At 45.0% G+C, this 16,163-nt stretch overlaps 1 protein-coding gene across 4 annotated transcripts in view; it reads right to left on the bottom strand.

The window, feature by feature from the left end:
• The window catches only part of SLC2A9 (solute carrier family 2 member 9), a 207,451-nt gene that overhangs the window by 93,260 nt on the left and 98,028 nt on the right, over positions 1 to 16,163 (bottom strand). The gene's annotated exons all lie outside the window — the stretch shown is intronic.

Here is a 16,163-nt window from a genome sequence, read left to right as displayed (position 1 = left end):
CTTTTTATTGAGCGTGGCCTAGCTTACCACCATCACTACAATGGAATGCAATTTTGGGGCCCAGTCCTGCAAGCTGCTGAGCTTGCTCGACTCCAGCCAAAGGCAATGGCCGTCAAGGCCATTCAGCATCTTGCAAGATCAGTCACTTTCTTTTATTTTGCGTCTTTCATACAAATTCTATCTCCAAAATACTTTACCAAGTCAAAACAATACAAAAGACAATGGAGGATGTAAACTGAAGGAAATTTTAACCAGGATTTCACAAGTGGTGCTGAACACCTCATTTGGTCCTGACTACCCATGTAGCCAACCAGTTGAGCACCTGTTGACACTCATCATCAGAATGGCAATTTTTGGTAGCATAGGCAAGGTTTTAGTCGGAAGACCAAAAGCAGAGGGGAAAACTACATTACAATGCATAGGAAAGGGAGAAGTGGGACATTTAAAGATGTGATTTAAAAAGAAACAGTTGTGGAGGCAAAGATATATAGGAAGGGAGAATTAATTTCACCTACAGCTACAAAGACTTACATGGAGCTTGACTGATAAATAAGATGACAGGGTCCTTGCCTCAAGAAGGTAACCTTTTAAGAGACTCATCTCGCTCCCATCGAGTCCCAAATGATTTGGAACTTTAGTGACCTGAAAATCCCACCTCTCCAGCTCTGTGATAGCGCAGCAATTTTGATCAGTGGAGGCACTAGAGGCAATTGCCCCCTGATTTCACAGGAAAGAGCCTTAATGTCTGAATTAAATGAACATTTATTTAAATTAAAATAAATAAGAGGTCATTTTATGTACAGCATATAAACGCTTTTAGTTACATAGCATCTGTATTTGTGTGCCAATACATTCTCCCTCCTCCCCTTCTCTCTGTTTATGTTACAATACAATACAGATTCTTTACATTAAAGAAGAGAAAAAACTTAGGAGGAAGTCTGGAATTCACACAGAACTATTTAACATTGATTGTAACAGATCTATGCATCCAATGTACCTATGGTATCTCTCTAGCACCTATCACCACAATATCCAGAAGAAAGGAGGGATTTTCCAAAGCACTAGCCTAACTCAGTTCCATAAAGGTTAATGGGAGTTTTACCATGGACTTTAAAAAGAGCGGTGTTAGACCAAGCAAATGGGTGAAAATCCCACCTAACAAATGCAAGTAGCAATGAGATCAAGAGACTTTGTTTCTGAAGATGAAACAGACTGAAAAGTAATGAGAAAAAGCAGAAAGGTGCAATTATTATAAGCCAAGAAAGAACATACATTTGGGGCTGAAAGATTTTACCCTTCCTAAAACAATAAACAACTTCTTTATGTAGACAGATTACAGCCAAGGATTCAACTCCTTGGTGTATTAAATGGTTGGAAAGAATTACCCAAAGCAGTTAGTATTTTCCCAGTTCCCATACATAGAAAACTGGGAATCTAATTCACACCACTTTCCTTATGTCACTGTTTATACCTCATTAACATGCATCAGCCAAAAAACAAAAAACCTAAACCACCTTGATGCAATAACAATGTGTGAGGATTTACTGCATTAACTTTTCACTGTGAACAATAAGAGCTTTCTACTGCATTCATGCACAAAACATTTCCAGAAGCATTAGTCACTTTTCAAAGAACCCTTAATTTTGAAGTCGTCCTATGGGTGTGCTATAAATTGCTGATATTTTTATTAAAATCTCCAAGAACATGTCCTGGGGGTTGGCTTCATAACATATATTTAAATGTTTGACACCTTGGAATTATTTCTGCTACAGAGAATCAATTGCATTATAAAGGCTCCTGTAACCAGGCTGTTCTGAACACTGTAGGAAGCAAGTCTCAAAAACAATTATTTACTCAGCAGGCCACTTAAAATTCCTCCTTTTAAGGAAATAATAGCAGTTATTATTATTTTATTAGGAAGGAAAATGATAGCGTTGCTTTGATTTTCCTGAGAAAGAAAAAAGCGGACTTTTGGCTTATTCACATTATTCACAGCTTTGCAAAGTATTATCTACAGAGGCATAATGTGCACGCCACTCTTTTAGACCGTACCAAGGACTTGGATATCTAATAAAGACAGATACACTGAGTCACGACGATTGAAACGCCCACATTCCATTTAAGGTCTAAAATTCCTGGACTGTAGCATTGTCTAGCAAAGAAATAGGCCATACTGTGGAATTTTAATGTTATTAAGAACATCACCCAAATCAAACAAAAACCCCATAATATCAATGTTCCAGGACCTGCGTTAGCTACCAGTTCAGTTCTCAGTGGAATTAAAAAGGACCTAGCCAAAATCTTCAGAACTGTCTAGCAATTTTGGACACCTCCATTTTTTTCATGCCCAACTTGAGACCTCTTAGGGCCTGTCTACATTCAACTAAACACCAGCAGATGGCCTGTGTCAACTGATGTGGGCTTGTGGGTCATAAGCTGTGAGGCTGTGGTGTGGACATTCTGGCTCAGGGTGGAGTCTGGGCTCTGGGACCTTCTCCCAGCGCAGGATCCCAGAGCCTGGAATCCAGCTCGAGCCTGAACATCTACACAGCCCCATGGCTGAGCCCCAGAAGCCTGAGTCAGCTAACATGGACCAACTGTGGGTCTTTAATTGAAGTGTAGACAGACCCTTTAAAGAGTCTAATTTTCAGGGCTGGTTGCTGATCACCTCCTGAAAATATGGTGAGTCAAGCTGGGCACCCAAAACAGAGGCAAACAAAAACAGTAGTCACTTTTGAAAATCTTGGGTCATTAGCTTTAACCTATAGCAACCTAACTACTTTGAGAGCTGCATTCTCAAGAGACCTCATCTCTCAATGCTCCATTCTACCATCCCTGACCAAGAGAGGCATCCGTACAGGATCCCACTTCATTCGGAAGAAAGGGGGCTGCTAGCAGAGCATTATACCTAAAGGGCTTTTTCTTCCACAACTCACAGTTTTCCCTTTGGTGCAACACAGACAAGGCTATTTTTTAAACCTTCTGGCACACTGCTTAGATTCATCTAATTATGCAGGTCTTTTGAGCAGAGGTAGGTTAATAAACAAATCTTAATTGTTTTGTGGTTGGGGCCAAGGAAGTGTCCTTTTCTCATGGACAAATTATAATTCATTGAATTATACTTTTTAAATGATGTAAGTAATTCTTGTTTAAATTATTGTAATGTATGTAGAACTTGGTATAAACTGTAAAAGTAGAAGTAAATCTAGGTATTAGTATATTTAATGACCGACCTACCTACCTATCTCCATATTATATTCTTTATTGTTAAGGATGGTAATATTGAAGAACACCACATAAGGAAGGTAATTAGAAGTACAACATTAAAGAGCTTCACATATTTTTAATGCATCTGTTTTATTTTTTTATTGGTGTAAATCAGGTCAGTGAACAATTTTCTTCATTTTTCCTGTTCTCAGAACTCTCAACATCCCTGTAGGGCATGCAGTCAAAATACAGGTGCAGTCAAGTAAAAAGGAAGCAATCTGTCCACTCTGCACAGGGGGTTTGGTATATTTCTAACCAGAGGAGGAAGTCAAAAATTGTTAATACAGAAAATGATTAATCGAGCACAAGGTAGGAAAAAAAAGCATTTTCCTTTCCCTCCCTGCAGTTCAGAATAGAGATGTAACTGTCAACAGCAAAACATCACAAATACGTGAAACACCAGTAAATCAATGAATGCCAACAAACCACTATTTCCCTACATTAATGCATAGTATAGAGCACACTTGTACAATGCTGTATCCTTTCCAGCAGATTTAACAAGATTTTGTGTTACTCAACACTTATCCTGAAATTTCCTCCAACCCCCCAATTCCAATAATGTCAGAAATATAATTTTATACGTTAATAACATTATTTGTTAGGATTTTTCAAGCCTGCTTGACTAAGGAAGAATATGCCTGGAAAAGTGGTAGAAAGCTCAGACACTCGTATCATTTAAACTCAGCAAAGTACAAAGATAATAAACTGAAGGAAATAAATCCTGCACTGGCCGGGAGATGGCCAGTGTGCAGTAATGGGGCTTTTCAGTCAGTTATGTCTAATTTTATTAACTTAAATTTTTTAATTTGAGTTGTTGGAATTGCATGCAATAGCAATTTTTGTCCTGGCAAAAAGAAATGATTTGTTTCACTTTTACCCAACCTGGAACACTTACTTTTCCATCTGTGGCTGGCTGGCTTTTTATCTTTATAAGAAAGCTTTATTTTCACTTCTTTCCTGTTGTGCCATAATGACTCAGGACTTATTCCTCTGGCATCTCTTAGACTTCTTTCCCCCTGGTCTTTTATTTCTCTCGGGCAACTATGTGCCAGATACTTTACACTCAAATGCTAGAATCATAATGATTGGTAATAGGACATGGAAACTTTCAACTCTAAACCACTAGCTCAAATTCATCTCAGATCAGTGAAGAAACGAGTTGGTGTCTTAACCTAGTTGTTAGTCTCCAGGTGCACATACCACAAAGCCCATCATCACAAATGTACAGTTCTGTTGGCAGTCCTAGCCAAGGTTTCTATCTGCACACAATGGACTACCATCAGAACTTTAGTAGAGGCAAGGGTTAGAGTGGCACAGATATGCTTGCAGTGATGCTGAGCACCCTGCCTCCAATCATCAGACCAGTTTATGCTAGGCACTCAAACATTGCTAATTGCTTTTGATAATCTTGGCTGTAACATTCGAAGACTGTGAAGGGGCAAGAATCATTGCTGTAGAGATCAAAGAAAGAGGTGAATTTTGAGAAGGAACTTAAAGGAGGAAAGTGTTGTTGTGTTGCATATTGGGAACAATATTACAAACACAGGAGCTGTGTGGGAGAAAGTGCCAAGAGGCTTGAAAGAGAAATACACGAAGGAGACACGAGGGGGAAGTGGTAAATAGAGATAGTAGTGGTGATTACAATACTCAGGTCCTCAAAAGGAAACACCCGTATAATGGTCTGCTTCCCAAGGGTATGGCTAGGTACAACTCATTAAATGTTTATAAAACAGTATGTGTACCTTGGACTAAAGGTGCCACATAGATGCAAATTATTAATATTAAATTCATTTTGGATAACATTAGCTTTCTTTTCCATGCAGTAGCAGACATACCAGATGTCTCATTCTTTCCTCACTAAGAGCTTTGATTGTACATCATGTTCCACAGAAGTTTATCCAATTTCACAGACCTTTGAATATGGAATGTAAAGTTATTTCCTCTCCCAGTTACGTGAACCTTGTTACCATTTCGGCTTTGCAGCAAAATATTTGGCAAAGTGAAAATTAGTATTTGCACACAACACTGACTTTATTAGGGTAGCTAGTAGCCAAAAAGGATAATTTGGATGTGCCTTGGTAACTATATACCTATTAAAATAGGAGCAAGAGATGAAACATTTACTGAGGGCATAGGGGGCTGTTAGTACATTTATAAGCAAACTGTGGCAAAGTTTAAGAATAAATCTGGGACTTCCTATTTTGATTTATTAAATATAACTGAAGTTAAAAGCTAAGGCAGCCAACTCATTGTGTACTCCTCTCACACACACGGGAGCTGTGCCTGCATGAAACTCCTTGCAGGATCAGGGTCATAGTTCTTGTACTGAATTTTCTCTTATCATTTGTGGTTCGACCTTTACCTGGTTTTGTCTCCAGTTTCCCATGGTGCACACACAGAACCATAACCCTAGCCTAATTTCCTTGAAAATAGACGCAGGAAAGGTTTGCAAAACAGGGTGGTATGGTATATGGGTTTCATAATGAATTTTCCACACAACACTAAATAGCAGCCATTACAGTATCTATTTTCTGTGAATATAAATTTAGAGTGCCTAAAATGAAATACAAGTAAAGATGAAAGGTGTTATCTCCTTGTGGATGTTTAGTTGTCACCTCAAGCTAAACGTGGTTAAAACAGAGCTCCTAATCTAGCCCTCGGGAGTGGCGCCCGCATTGCACACTATAAGGGGCGCCACTGGCTCCCCCAACCCTTAGTTCCTTCTTGTCGGAAACTCCGACAGTGCGGAAGGAAGGCGGGTCGTGGAATGGTCGTGAAGAACACTAGTTACGGAAAAGGTCACTGTCTTTTCTTCTTAAGAGTGCTTGCTCATGCCCATTCCACATTCGGTTACTCCCAGCAGTTCCCGTGGAGGCGGGTAGGAGTTCACGGCTCCGCAGATTGTAATACAGCTCTGCCAAATGCAGGATCATCTCTGGCCTGCTGAGTGATGGTGTAATGAGACATGAACGTGTGGACTGAGGACTACTTCACAGCTCTACAGATGTCCTGGATCAGGATGTGTGCCAGGAAGGCCACCAAAGATGCCTGTGCTTTAGTCAAATGGGCCTTGACGATCAGCAGCGGAGGGACCTTTGCTAGCTCGTAACAGGTCTTTATGCAAGAGGTGATCCAACTGGAAATCCTCTGCAAAGAAATCAGAAGGCCCCTCATCCTATCCACCGTAGCAATAAAGAGCTGGGTCAATTTACGGAAAGGCTTGGTACGATTCAAGTAAAAAGCCAAGGCCCTCTGCACATCCAGCGCATGCAAATGCCTCTCCTCAGCAGTCTTGTGTGGCTTGGAACAGAACACAGGCAGAAATATGTCCTGGCTCATGTGAAAGGAAGGAAGGCTGGGTGGGGACGCAGCTGGACCTTGTGTTTATAAAACACTGTGTAAGGTGATTATTCTGAGGTCAAGGCCTTAATCTAGGAGACTCATCTCGCCAACGTCACCACCACCAGGAAAGTGACTTTCCAGGACAAGTAGGAAAGGGAGCAGGAGACCAGTGGCTCAAAAGGCAGGCCTGGAGAGGACCAGGTTAAGGTCCCGCTGCGGGACAGGGGCCCGTACCTGCGGGTAAAGCCTCGAGGCCCCTCAGGAACCTGACAATCATGAGAAAAGACCATCTGACCTTGGATCGGCTGGTGGAATGTGGAGATGGCCACAAGGTGCACTTTAATGGAAGAGCCCTGGGTCCTGAATTGCAGTAAGCAGTCCAAGATGGACTGCACTGAAGAACGCGAGGGAGAAATGCCCCACTCGGATGCCCAGCGGGAAAACCTCATCCACTTGGCCAAGTAAATTAGTCTCGTGGATGGAAGTAACTGGACTTTTTGTGGTTGATCAGTAGTCCCAAGGAGCAGCACATGGCTTGTAGTATAGTGACATCGCATTGGACCTGAGCCTTAGAGCTGCCTTTGACCAGCCAGTCATCGAGGTACAGGTAAATCTGGATGCTCCGACACTTAAGGTAGGCCGTGACAACCACCATACACTTGGTGAACACCCTTGGTGCTGTAGCCAGGCCAGATGGAAGGACCGCAAAGTGGTAGTGGGCCGAGCCAACTGTAAAACGGAGAAAGCGTCTGTGTCCTGGGAAGATTGCTTTGTGAAAGTATGTGTCTTTCAGGTCGAGGGTGGCAAGCCGGTGTCCCAGATCCAGGGAGGGGATAATGGAGGCCAGGCAGATCATGTGAAACTTTAGCTTCCTTAGGAGAGAGTTTACCACAAGGCGCTGGATATCTTCAATACCCCTTCGTGAAGGGGAAGAGCCACCCTAGCAGGGGCTATGGAGAAGATGACATCAAACAGGGAGTCCATTTGCTCCTCCAACTCCTCCACGTGCAGGCCAAGGTTGGATGCGACCCTCTTTAACAGCTCCTGGTGCGCCTTAGCATCATCTGGTGGAACAGGACGAGGGGGCTTCGTGATGGCCTCGTCCGGTGACGAGGAGGTGGTGGCCAGTACCGCAGGTTCCACGACATCCACTGGTGGTCCAGCAGGCTGTTCCCCTTTGTCCACACGGACTTGCAGGGTGAACCCCAAGGGTTCTAGGGGTACCACGGGCTGGGCCACTGGGCCTAGAGTCTCAGGGCAGGTTTCAGTACCAACAATGCAGGTGACACCGATGGTCTGGGTGGCTGCCCTGCTGATGTGGAGCCTGGCTCTGTACTGTAGCCATATCCAGAGCGATTGCTGCCTAGTGATCCAGATCCACTGGAGCAGCGACCCAGTGCCTGGCGATAATCATGGTCACATCTAGAGGAGGACTGGTCCGAGCGGGACGTGCATCTCTGTGGGGACCTTGGTGACCGGTGGCATCTGGAAGATCCACAAGAGGAAACTAGCGGTCCACGCCTCGCACTTCGAGACCGGTAACAGGATGAGGAGCGGAATCTAGAAGTATCGCGGGCTGGGCAGATCTCCCCGAATATGGTAATATCTGTCTTGGGGATCATTGGCAGGACCCATGGCTGCGGTCCTCCGATTATTCCCAGGATCCGTAACGGCGTTCCAGTGACGTTAAGGGCCGGTTCCGATGTTCCTACCAGGGAGCGTGTGCCTCTGTGGGTCTGCGCCAAGGTAACCAGTGAAGTCCACCTCGAATCCCGCTGCTGATGCCCACGGTCCGGTGACAGTAGAGGGCTCCAATGCGTTTGCCTCCCTAACTCCAAGGCATGACGGCTTCGAGTGGGTGAATGGTGGCGGGATGTCCCCCGCAATGGGGAGCGGTACCGTTGGGGAGAAGGCAGACTGAAAGGTCCCAAGGAGGTCTGGGCATTGCCGGGGCCAGTGTGGGCAGCACTGGGAGGGTCCAGATCTCCTGCGCAGCCTGAAGCTGAGGAAGGCCCACCTCTGTGTCTGGGCTTCCAGGCAAAGAACGGGGTGGGCTGCATCGCTCGATGTGAGCCGAGGCCCAGTTTCCCGATGGGGGAGATGAGCTGCACGGCGCAGGTCTTAGCTCGCCCCCAGCCTTGTCCTTCCCCTGGTGGGGAGCAGGAGACCATCCCCTACCCACCTTCTTGGCCGGGGATCAGTGCTGGCTCTTTGATGGCGCTGGTGGGGCACTACGCACAGATGCCGCAGTGCTGGGTGCCGAGTCAGACCTTTGCTCTGGGGCCGGAGTAAGCACTGACTCCATCAGGAGCGCTTTGAGCCTGATCTCATGTTCTTTCTTGATCCTAGGTTTAAAGGACTTGCAGATTTGACACTTACCACTTATGTGCCCTTCACTGGGGCACCTGAGACAGCTACTATGCAGATCATTCACGGGCCTGGGCCGTTTGCAGCAATCACAGGGCTTAAAGCCTGGGGACCGGGGCATGCCCCATCCTCCCGGCTAAGTCCCTGATGGGACTAACAAACCTCTATCTACTGCTAAGGACTAACTAATTTGATTACTAACTATGTACACTAACTTTACAAGAACTCTAACTCACATGAATGAAGCCTAAGCAACGCTAGTAAGAGCGGCAAATATTCCATACACCGTCACCGGCGGCAAGAAGGAACTGAGAGTGGGGGGAGCCGGCAGCGCCCCTTACACTGCACTATGTGGGCACCCCTCCACAGGGCTCCAGAGCTGCTCCTCTCTAGATACTGCTGAGGGAAAAACTTCCAGCACCGCTGCATGTGGGGAGCACACACACAATGTGAAATGGACACATGAGCAAGTACTCAAAGAAGAACAGTTAGTTTGCTGATGCAGAGACCACGGCCCATCATCTAATCAATATTGTCTCATTGTTACCTTTTATTGCCCTGATTGTATCCATTTATCTCGTCTTATACTTAGATTGTAAACTCCTTTTTGCTCTGTTTGTACGGCACCTAGCACAATGGGGTCCTGGTCCATGACTAGGGCTAGAATAAGACAAATAATAAATAATCAAATAAATAAATAAATAAAATAAGTAATTCACCATAGATGTAGGCGTTAGCAACTCCATTTAAGTGAATGGATTTGCAACCATTTGTGCCAGCTGTGAATTTGGCTTCACAATGTCTCCCACCCAAATAGTTTCGGTGGCTTTGTCCAAAAATAGCCACTTTTGTTTTTTCCTTCACCATATCAAACATCATCAACTCAAATCCATCCCTTTGAAAATTAAAAAATACATGTATCGTATCTCTTACCAAGGAGGTCTGGCAGTGCTACAGCATGGAAGCAGTTTTAAGTACTTGCTGTATCCCCTCTTTCATAAGTGTGGGTGTTTTAATGTATGACTGAACATATTAGAGAAACGGTTTTATATATGACCAGTAGATGCTAATGTGACACGATGTGTAAAGTTATTTGACACTTTTTGACACTTAACACATGCTAATATTTTTTCTTGCAAGTTAGAACACTCATTGAATTCCTTTACCCATTTATAGGATACATCATCACAGCTGCACTGAAACTAATTATTTGCTCAGGGCTATTCTTTCCCAATTAGAGACAGCATACTTAGAAAGCTTTCTTTGGAGTGTTCTTTAGCTGAACAATTAATTTCTAGAGCTGACAAATTTCTCCCTACCACATCACAATTATTATTATTATTTATTTGTATTGCAGCAGGGCATAAGGGACCCAGTCACAGATCAGGATCTTATTGTGTTAGGTGCTGTACAAGAATATGGTCAATGCCCAAACGAGCTTACAATCTAAGAGGTAAGACAATTACCAAGACAGTAAGCTTCTCTCGTTCCCTCTTTCTGACCCCGGCACTCTGTTCCCCACTACCACCCTCTGTTCCAACCCTTCAACATTTTTGTATTGTTATTACATGCATCTCCAGAGCTTCCATCACTGTAGTATCTTTCCATCTTTCTCCAATTACCGCCGCTACGATCCAGCAGCGGATTCCAGGATCCAAAAGCTGTACTAGGCGAACCGCTCCAAGGCCATGAGGGAGATCCTAGATGGGCCCTCATCCTACTGCACGATCCCATCTGAGCGTCTCTACAGCTACTTCAAGGATGTATTCAACCGCATAGCCCAGGACGACGTGCAGCGCACAGAGTGCCTCCACTCCCTGCCCCATGTTGACAAAGCAGGTGTCCTGGAGATTGACGATACGCCCAAGGAAGTGATGGCCAGACTCTCAAAAACAAAAAACACAGCTCCTGGGAAAGACAGCATCCCTACAGCCTCCTGAAAAAGCGAGATCCCAGCTGCCTGGACCTCACCACGCTCTTCAACCAGTGCAAGTGATTCTGCCAGACTCCCAGCTCCTGGAAGAAGGCCATGATGGTACTGGTGTACAAGAAAGGCAAGCAGGACGACCCCAGCAACTGAAGACCCATCTCCCGCTGCTCCACGATGTACAAGCTATATGCCAATTGCCTGGCATCGAGGATCACAGAGTGGTCAGCGAGCGGAGGAGCCATCAGCTCCATCCAGAAAGGCTTCATGTCCTGCGAGGGCTGCTATGAACACAACTTCGTCCTCCAAACCACCACTGAAACGGCCAGAAGGGCGCGGAGGCAGTGGGCGGTAGTGTGGCTTGATCTGGCTAATTTTGGGTCCATGCCCCACCACCACATCTTTGCCACGCTCCAGGAGTTTGGGATGCCAGAGAACTTCCTTCGTTTGACTGGAGAAGCGTACGAGGGATGCAGCACCACCATTTGCTCGGTCGAAGGGGAGACCGCTGAGATCCCGATCCGGAGCGGAGTTAAGCAGGGCTGTCCCCTCAGCCCCATCATCTTTAACCTCGACATGGAGCAGTTGCTGAGAGCGATCTCCAATGGCACAGATGGCTTCAACCTCCATGGTGAGAGGGTGAGCGTCCTGGCTTACGCGGACGACCTGGTCCTGACCGAGGACGACCCAGAGAGCCTCCAATGTATGCTAGACGCCACCAGTTGAGCTGCCAACTGGATGGGGCTCCGCTTCAATGCAAAGAAGTGCGCAACTCTCCACATCGACGGCAGCAAAAGGGACTCGGTGCAGATGACGGGGTTCCAGACCCAGGGTGAGCGTGTCATCCCCCTGGCAGAGGGGCAGGCATACCAGCATGCCGACGGGTTTCCGTGTTTGGCAGACACCCGAGGACACCATCCAGGAGATCTTGCAGGATGCCACCAAGATAGACGTCTCCCTGCTGGCACCATGGCAGAAGATAAACGTCCTGAACACCTTCCTGATCCCCCACATCTCGTTCGTCCTAAGGGGATCCACCGTGGTGAAGGCAGACAAGATCGTCCAGCAGCTGGTGAAGAAGTGGCTGTTTCTTCCCCAGAGAGCCAGCAACAAGCTGGTCTACGTCGCCCACAGGCATGGCAGTGCCAATGTCCCCGCATGGGTGACTTGTGTGACGCTGCGGTGATCACCCACGCCTTCCGCCTGCTGATGTGTCCCGACGCCATGGTACGGAACATCGTGGTGAACGCCTTCCATGACGTGACAAAGAAGCGGATCAGCAGAGCCCCCTCCAACCAAGACATCGCCAGCTTCCTGAGCGGTTCCCTGGATAGCGAATTCGGATGGGATGGGAGCAACATTGCTTCACTGTGGTCCCGCGCTTGCAATGCCATGCATCGCCTGGGGAAGCGCATCGGCTGCCGCTGGGAGTGGTGCAAGGAGCGCCAGGAGCTGGGAGTCTGGATGCCGCAGATCAGGTCCGATGACAACACCATCGTCACCCCGAGTGCCAGAGGCATGCTGGAGAGGACCCTGAAGGCAGCTATCCACTCACTGTACATGGAAACCCTGAAGCGTAAACCGGACCAGGGTAAAGCCTTCAAACTGACCAGCAAGTGGGACGCCAGCAACTACTTCCTCACTGGGGGTGGCTGCACCCATTTTGCTGACTGGCAGTTACATCTGGAGTACTTACTGCTTCTAACTCTGACTGGTAGAAGGGTTACACATACTTTCAAGTAAATATATATTTAATGGCAGCCATAAATTTGTAAACCCCGATATGTGAGACTCATGCTTGTGGACTCAATATTTCAAGCCCACACTTGAGTATTCACAGTACTGGATAGTAAACCTGGCTTTATAATTCTGGACCTGGGTCTCACAAACATCCTAACATATCCATATTGCATTACACAGACCTTCTGACCTGGGTCTGTGGCTTGAGTTGTATCCATACTGCAAAATGACAGGACCTGAGTGTCAATGGGTGGGTCCTAGGATCTGGTGCTGACCTGAGTCAGAAAGATTTGCGTATGGATGGTAGTGGGTTTGGCTCAGTCCAGAATCTGATCCTGGATTTACAATGCAGCGTAGACATACTTCCCAACACCCACGTTGTCCTCTCTAGTCCACAGAAAAAGCTGACACAAAGATCATCTTCCTTGGTTGTTGATCTGATCAGGTCATGCTTGTTCTCCTTGATTCCCTCCATTGGCTGCAGCTCTTCCACTGTATCCAGTTCAAGCTTCCTGACTTTCCCTTTGTATAGCCCTAACCCTTTCTATTTATTTGTCCTTGTCTCTTTTTGTCACTAATTCCAAATCCCACTCCACCGACGGTGCTGAATTCATCTGCCCACTCATCTGCTTCGCTCACAAGCCATCTCTTTTGCCTCCTTCCATACTACCCTATTCTGAACAGGTCTTCAAGGGCACTCCTCTTTCCATATTCAAGTTCCTGCAGCAGTCCCACCAAGACATGTGGATATGGGTAAGTGACTTACTAGTACCTAATAGTACTTATTGTACAGTAGCAGGTGATATGCTTTAATTAAACATGTGCTTCATACTGGTTTATACACAAAATGTATGGATCACACTTTCCAAGTGACCCCTAAAATTCTGCTTGCCTGTTTTGCACCTGCAATTGTTTGTCCGAGCTACCATATGTCAGGATATCTAGCAGAAGAACCCTGAAGTGTGAATCAAGACTGTAGGGCAGGGGGCGGGAAGTGGGAGGGGGTGGATAGGGGGTGGGGGCCAGGCTGTTTGGGGAGACACAGCCTTCCCTACTCAGCCCTCCACACCGTTTCACAACCCCGATGTGTCCCTCGGACCAAAGAGTTTGCCCACTCCTGCTGTAGGGGAACTGAGGGAGTTATCCAAAATCCCACTGCATTTCAATATTTTGGTGCCTAAATCTCGTAGGCTCATTGGGAAATCCCATTCTAAAAGAACAGTATTAATTTCTTCTGTCCTTACAAGCCACAGATTCCAAAAAGATTCCAAATAAGTTTGGCCTTCTCTCAACTAGAATGTAGCTTGTTATTGCTGTTTGATTTAAAAGTGAGTCAGGCCCAAAATGTTAATGTTGTGTCCTTTTTCTCTTAAGAAGTTGTTTGGAAACTTTAATGGTCTAAGACTCACATTTCAAAAAAGCTTCTAAATTTAAAAGAGCAGTTTTTAAGACTGCCCATTATCATCACTTTTCTTACTCACAAAAGTAATTTCCAGTAAGTTGGTTGCTAAAACTCATTTCAACTACTAAAGCATTGGCAATTAGGTGTTGGTAATGTTGCTTTCATGATAGATTTTCCTGCAACTCTGAAATCCTCCTCCAGTTTGCTAGCCACTTCCTAGGTGGCTATTCCTAGGCCTCTGGATTAGCAATCAAGTCATTCTCAGAATATACATACACTAAAACCATGACACAAGCTATTGATATGCTATAAGCAATGGTCACTGGCACCAGATACAAGGCAGGTGAGTTATTTTAAAGCCCAGATTCAGCATTGGCTTTTTAAAGAGCCTATTTTGTGAACTCTCTGACAGGTTTTATTCCGTATTTGCGTCTCCGAAGTCTTCAGGTCCCTCCAGTTCTTCTTTGATAAATGGATGGGACAAATTCAATCCTCATTCTACATGAGGAACCCCAGTCCCACTGACATCAGTGGCAACACAATAGAGTATACAGGTCTTCTATGCACAGTCTGGAATAAGCCTCAAAAGCCCTGCTGTACTCTATCCAAGTAGTATTCCTGAGAGCAGGCCCTGCTGAACCAGGGTATGGCCTATCGGTTCAGGGGTTAATTCCCATCAGAGGCAGCTCAAGGATGTAACTAACAGATGGGATTTGATCAGGTGCAGTTGAACCTGTTTAAAGTCAGCATCTGGGTATCTCTCAGGATGGAGTGTTAGCACAGACCCATGCACCACTTAACTCCTCAAAATAAGGCTAAAATGACACATAGCTTTTGTGCTCACCCACTACACAGGGATGAATTTTAGCTTCAGGTGGTTGTGCTCACCAGAAACCAAGCCAGGGACATGTGCGGAAACATGGGAGTTGTCCTATTTGGTTTCCACTTTTTTTGTTTTTATTAATAATATTTATTTATTGTGTGTGTTTACTGCTTATAAAATTGCATGGAAGGAAATGGAGAGAGAGAGACTTTTGCCCAGATCAGAGAAGTGTGGATTAAAACAGAACACCTATAATAAAACCTAGAAGTATTCTAAGTATTTACAAAGCACATGTACCACAACCACAACAAAACCCTCTAAAACAAAACACTCCACTGCATGCACCTATCTCCCCCTGGAGAGAGGATGAGAGAGAGAGAGAGAGAGAGAGAGAGAGAGAGAGAGAGAGAGAGAATGAACCCACATAACAGATGTTAGTCATGTCACAATGTACGACTGGAAGGTACTCAGATACTAAAGTGGCATCCGATGAAGTGAGCTGTAGCTCATGAAAGCTCATGCTCAAATAAATTGGTTAGTCTCTAAGGTGCCACAAGTCCTCCTTTTCTTTTTGCGAATACAGACTAACACGGCTGCTACTCTGTAAAGTGACACGGATGATATAAGATAATTTATGCAGAATGGAACAGAATATTCAATAGTATTCATGCCAGAAACAAAGTAAAGTTCCTAAGTTTATTGTAACTGAATTACTATAACCTGTACAGTATGTTGTTCTCCATCTAGTGGTGTGGTTTATTAATTCTAAATGCTGATTTGTTCTGAGAGTTTGACCCAGCCAAAAGGAATGCAAAAATGCACTTGAAGACATTTCACAAATGATCAAATATCTGACAGCCACAAAACCACAGTCCTGAGCTGGATTCTTCCCTCAGACATATCAAAATTATGTCATGTCTCAAAATTCTGCCTTTACCATGGAAATAGGTTAAAAAATGTACTGTGAGATAATTAACTCTTTAAGTAATGTATTAATTTATGATGCAAAAGCACACAAAGAACGGCTTTGTTTGGTACAATTTTCATAGTCATCTGTGGTATTTTTAAATGAACAAGTACTGCTGGAAAAAAATAACACTAGTACGTGAGTCACTTTAAAATCCAACCCTTTTTAATATAATTAGGAAAGTTACCACAACACCCCCACAAATAGCTCATAGGATTCTTTTGCAGACCTCATTCAAAACTTCTCTCTTGCTTTAAAATTCTCCATAGACCTACTCCAGCCTACTTCAAAGACCCTGGCCAAGACTTTCAAAAGCAGGAATCTAAAG

This window comes from Lepidochelys kempii, chromosome 4, assembly GCF_965140265.1.
Source record: "Lepidochelys kempii isolate rLepKem1 chromosome 4, rLepKem1.hap2, whole genome shotgun sequence".
NCBI classification, from domain to species: domain Eukaryota; kingdom Metazoa; phylum Chordata; order Testudines; family Cheloniidae; genus Lepidochelys; species Lepidochelys kempii.
The sequence above is the reverse complement of the archived record's forward strand: the minus strand, read 5'-3'. Positions and strand labels throughout refer to the sequence as shown.